Source organism: Mauremys mutica, chromosome 6, assembly GCF_020497125.1.
Source record: "Mauremys mutica isolate MM-2020 ecotype Southern chromosome 6, ASM2049712v1, whole genome shotgun sequence".
Lineage (NCBI taxonomy): Eukaryota > Metazoa > Chordata > Testudines > Geoemydidae > Mauremys > Mauremys mutica.
In genome coordinates this window covers 253,744-259,743 of record NC_059077.1, presented here as the reverse complement: position 1 = coordinate 259,743, position 6,000 = coordinate 253,744, and the positions used below count along the sequence as shown (strand labels likewise).

Genomic DNA, 6,000 nt, shown 5'->3' with positions numbered 1-6,000 from the left:
ACGTGAACAATGGCTGCTACCTGCATGTTCGGAGTCATACATGGACATGTGACTTGCCCATGTGACTCCCCAAATCTCCATTTTGTAGCTGGATTCTACACAGGGGGAGGAAGGGGTCTCCACCCACAAGAGAAAGTCTATTTAAACCCTGGGGAGACCCCTCCATTTTGTCTTCAGCTGGCTCAAGAGATATCCTTTGGAGGTGGAGAGGCTACCTGAAAGAAACTGGAACAAAGGATAGTAACTACAGAGGGTGGGAGTGATTGCTGGACCCAGACTAGAAGGAGGCTAGTCTGTAAAAGAGGCTTATTGGAACATCTCTGAGGGTGAAATTATATCTGTATTCAGCTTCTTACTGTATTAGGCATAGGCTTGCGTGTTTTATTTTATTTTGCTTGGAAATTCACTTTGTTCTGTCTGTTACTACTTGGAACCACTTAAATCTTACTTTTTGTATTTAATAAAATCATTTTTTACTTATTATTTAACCCAGAGTATATATTAATACCGGGGGGGGGGGGGGGGGGTGGAAGCAAACAGATGTGAATATCTCTTTATCAGTTATAGAGGGGGAACAATTTATGAGTTTACCCTGTATAAGCTTTATACAGGGTAAACCAGATTTATTTGAGGTTTGGACCCCATTGGGAGTTGGACATCTGAGTGTTAAAGACAGGAACACTTCTTAAGCTGCTTTCAGTTAAGCTTACAGTTTGTGGGTCTGTGTTTGTGGCTGACAACCGTGTCTTGCACAACTAGGCAGGGCTCTGGAGTCCCAGGCTAGCAGGAGCAGAAATGGTCCCAGCACATCAGTTGGCAGCTCCAAGGGGGTTTCTGTGATCCAATCTGTCACAACTACCATAACCAATTCATTAGGCAACATTAAAAAAAGGAAATTGCCTGACCTTATTAGCAACAAACAGCTAAATGGGATTGTCCTCAGTGTATAACAAAAATAGTGGTAAACTGGCAATGTGTTAAATTGTGTGGATAGTTCCCCTTTAGTACCATTTGAAATCCATTGTGAGGAGAGATTAAAACGATTGGGACTTTTCAGCCTGGAAAAGAGATGACTCGTGGGGGGACATGACACACAGCTAAAAAAATCATAAGTGGTGTGGAGAAAGTGAATAAGGAAGTATTATTTACTCTTTTACATAACCCAAGAACTAGGGGTCACCCAATGAAATTAATAGGCAACAGGTTTAAAATAAACAGCGCACATTTAACCTGTGGAACTTGTTGCCAGGGGATGTTGTGAAGGCCAAAACTACAAGAAAGGTTCAAAAAGAATTCGCTACATTCACGGAGGATCTGTCCATCAGTGGCTATTACCCAAGATGGTCAGGGATGCAACCCCATGCTCTGCGTGTCCCTAGGCTTCTGACTGCCAGATGCCAGGAGTGAATGACAGGGGAGGATCACTCAATGATTGCCTGTTCTGTGCATTCCCCCTGAAGCACCTGGCATTGACCACCGCTGGAAGACAGGATACTGGGCTAGACAGACCATTGGTCTGACTCAGTATGGCTGTTCTTATGTAACCTGGGGTCAGTAACACAATATAACTAATCAAGGCACATGTTATTCAAAACAATCTTTCTCAGTGTCTGATTCCATGTATACCAATACCGGTTCCTGATACAGCAATATTTAATAAATAAGCTACTGTCCATTAGGGGTTATCTGAAAGACAGCATGTACAAGAAACAACAGGATCTACCTCAACTACAGGTGCATCACACAGCAATGCAAACCTGAAGAGCACTGCACAGGTTTGTTGTGCCAGGAACATTTTTAACATTGCAAAACCAGGTGTGTGGCCACGATTGCTCAAGCCAGTACAATGGGACACAGAAGCTAGCCATTCCTGCCTGGTGAAGCTTTCCAGATGGTGAAAACAAGCAGTAAGAGTGACCTATAATATGGATGGACAGTAGAGTGTAGTAATTAATTACACTGAATTTATATATAGAGGCCTCATTTATAATGTTACTACTCCAAATTTCTGGTTTATTCCTCATGTACATAGCACTGTGGGACACACTATGATACTGTCTATCCCAGTTTTTCAAAATTAATCTATTATCCAAAATGAGCCCCAATACCAAGATAAAGTTTAAACTTACCAACCAGTTTTTAAACATGTAAATTAATCCACTCAGTTTAAATTTAAAATCATTACTAGACAGAAAACACACACACATTATTCATATTAGCCACGACATGCACAAGGCAGAACAAACCTCGAATGACCTTATCCATGATGGGGATCTTGAAATAGTGATTTCCCACACCTGGATGGCCTATATCTTTACTTTAATTCTGGTCTCCTATGCTAAGTGTCCTATAACATTTTGCATTAGATGAAGTAAGCTTTGGCTTAAATAGTTATGAAAGTTGTCAGGATCATGACATATGATTATTTTACCATAGCAACAGGTAAGGAGTTATACTGACAAACCAGTACCTGGAATATGAGTATCCAAAACAAAGAGAAGGGAAGGAACAGAGCAACAAGATAAGAAACTGGGTTGAACTGATGGCATGGATTGTAGTGACACATAAAGAGATGTCTAACCTGTAAAATCATCCTATAAATACCATCAGCTGAAACGCATAACTCTGGGAGTGCACCATCTGTGTAAGGTGAACGTAACAACACTGCATGAGATTGCTTCCAGAGACCAGTATCATAATGACTCTTTTTTCCCATAGTATATTCTTATTGGCTTTAGCAGTAAACCTGACAGATAACGGTTCTTTGGTCTTCTGAATATATTTCATAATGAGTCAAAGTGAGTTAAGGCAACTAACTATGCAATTTATCAACTACCATTAGGTCAAGTAGCAGGGGCTTGTGATTGTTACCGATGGCTTGGGATGATGGCTGTAGCAACTTAGGAGCCTTAGTCATGGGCCAGGACCCCAATGTACTAGGCACTGTACAAGGACAGAAAAAAACCAGATGGCCCCTGGCACAAGGTGCTTACATTCTAAGTATCAGACAAGAGACTATAGATGGATAGACAGACTAACGGGAGTACAAGGAAACAATGAAACAGTATTGGTCAGCATGATAGGCTGTGTTCTCAGTGTCCTCTGGCCTAATCACTGTCATGTTTTTTGGAGGCATCTCTACAAAAGAGTTTTGAGAAGGGATGTGAAGGTGAATAATGAGGTAGCTTTGAGGGTTTTTATAGGGAGGGCCTTCCAAGCCTGAGGGGCAGCATAGGAGAAAGCATAAAGGCACTTGTTTGAATATCTAACAGGTGGGCAGTGGAGGCTGGCATCATGCACCCATGTGTCGACAACTTGATAGTGAATGAAATAGGACAGGGAGGCTGAGGATTGACCAGGAGGGCCCTGACAGTGAACACAAGCAGCGACAGAGAAGGGTGCGTCAGTGAAGGGATGCACAGAGAGGGGCGCCAGAGCCAAAGCTACAGGCTAGGACAGCAGGATAATGTCGCACTAGAGTTGCTTTAGCACTGAAAGGAGTCTGTGAATATTACCCTGGTTACCAATCACTAACCATTTCTTTGCTCCCTAAGCAGACTCTTGGACAGCACTTTGCCCGCACCCAGGACTCACAGAAATGGCTGCAGACCATAGGAACACAGATGTCATGGTGTCCACCTAACATCAGAGAAGCTGTTCCAAAAAGTCTCATTACATTCGATCAAGTATCAGAGGGGTAGCCATGTGAGTCTGGTTCTGTAGAAGCAGCAAAGAATCCTGTGGCACCTTATAGACTAACAGACGTTTTGCAGCATGAGCTTTCGTAGGTGAATACCCACTTCGTCGGATGCAAGTCATTCGATTACATTCGATGTGTTAAATGAGAGAAAATGCAAACAGCGCAGCATCAGCTACTCTCTGCCATGGGTCAGGGGACACACTGTGCAGCCTGGAGACTTAGTGTTACTGCTCCATGGAGACAAAGGCATGGGGGAGAGGAACAGGTCCCTCATTTTCTCTGTTCTGGGCTAGAACCCAGCTCAGAGATGGAGTAGTCCAGGTGAGGGCTTTGGCTTACGGGAGGCAGCTGCTCCCCCGGGCAGCAATGCCCTCCTGGTTTTTGTGAGGGTCTCAGTTCTGGTATTCATGCTAGAAAGGCATAAGGAACAAATCAAGTTCATTCCCTATCCCCAGCACCAGCCATCCATGGCCTGCCAGAACAGCAGGTCCAAACCCTCACAGTGACCTTGCCAAAGCACAGAGAAAACTCGAAATGTTAGACTGAAAACCAGCACACCCTGATTGTGAGCTAAAGGAACACTGTGAGACAGCCTGAGTGATCAGACTTGTTAACCAAAACGTAGTAGGAAGAGAGCCTGAGACATAAGCCCTTGGATTAGAGGCCTGGTATGAGGCAGAATCTGCTCACAGAATGTAGCAAAACAGGGCTGATATTGCAGAAATACACATTCTTAAGAAGTGCTAAGCACAGAGTACTGACGCAAACACATCCTGATATTAAGCGGTAGCAGATCATCCTGATATCAAGGATGGTACAAAAACATTCCCCAAGGATAACAGGAACAAACTAACCCCTCCTAAAAGATACGGTCAGGATGACAGTACCTAATAGAGATGTTTTGATCGAACCAACATGAGCAAGGTGATGGGTGATAACTAGCGACATCAGGGGGCAGTAATCATGCCAGAGGCAATACAAACTTGTTTGTATCGGGGTATAAAGATGTATCCCAGAGGGAGTATCTTTGACCAGCTGAGGGGGAATGGAAAGTCCCGCCATTCACTGAACTGCAACCCTTATCACAGGCATACATGTCTTAGTATCCTCATAGAGTCTGCCAGGTGCTATTACCGTGCTTTGTCGACAATAAACCTGGCCAGGTGCCTTCGCACCTTAACGGATCTTGTGGTCATTGGGCAGTTTGCTTGAGGTCTGCTGTGCCAGCTGTCTGCACAGAGCTGGGACAGCACACAGGGAGAACACACACGCAGCCAAATATCTAACCACACAAAGTACATGGCATTCATTCTCCAGCTATATTAGAAAAATCACCACCAAGATTTCCATACAGATTTGCAACATGACCCCAGCTCTTGGTCATGCCATCACCTCCTCCTGCCAGAATCAGAGACTGGCCCACATAGCAGCTCCCCGTGGCAGAGCATGACAAAAAGCTGCAGAAAGTTATTCTCTCCCAGTGTCTTGTCCATAGGGTACAGAGCCAGCCCTGTGTATGTGGAAGAGGCTGCCATCTCCCCAGGTGCTTCTACCAGATGATGCAGGGCCTGTAGCACCAGAGGAGGACGTGGTCTGAGCCAGGTTTATCTGTAAGAGGCAGGGAAACAAGTCTCAGGGGAGAATGTAAAGGGAAGGTGGGGAAGGCAGAGAGGGCTCTGTGATTCTCACACTATGAGCTAACAAAGGTCTGTGAAGTACCCAGAATGCAGATTGCATGGTAGTTATGTTTCAAGTACATTTGACTACAAGTACAAGACACAAAGCACAGCAATCAACCACAGAACTGAAATCTTCACAAGAACTCCTGAAGAGCCTCTCAGTTGCCAACAGAGCTTCACCGTTCAATACACACATAGAAAAGCCAAGGAGAGTGGATGGGTCTTATACCATGGACTGAACATCACTAAATCCAGACTCAAGGTTTGGGGACAGGAAGAATGTTCCAAAGTCCAGGAGCTCCTCCCCACCTCCTCCTATTTAGCTTCAGAACTGTGCATGATCTCAGCTGCTGCAGTGTCCATGGGGAGAGAGGTGCTCTTGAGACCTAAACCATGAAAAACCTGCCCATGGAGGGCAACTGGGACCAGTGCAGGTCCTGGAGCACAGGCAGAACCGTGATCTGTGGGGAACACTATTTAAGTAGCTGCAGTTTCTGGAGGACCAGTTTCCTGCAGCCCCATGTAGAGCCCATTGCAGTGATCCAAGCTTGATGTCACAAATACCTGGAGAGATCTCTGTATCCCAAAGGAATCAGATGCTCTCCCTTTGGCAAGTGCTCA

At 44.8% G+C, this 6,000-nt stretch overlaps 1 protein-coding gene across 1 annotated transcript in view; it reads right to left on the bottom strand.

Annotated features, from left to right (window-relative positions):
• Nucleotides 1–697: 697 nt before the first annotated feature.
• The window catches only part of LOC123373220 (myosin-IIIb-like), a 142,690-nt gene continuing 137,387 nt past the window's right edge, over nt 698–6,000 (bottom strand). Inside the window, exon 30 of the mRNA XM_045022086.1 lies at nt 698–5,308. The gene's annotated coding sequence lies outside the window, so the exon portion shown is untranslated. The remainder of the gene's footprint in view (nt 5,309–6,000) is intronic.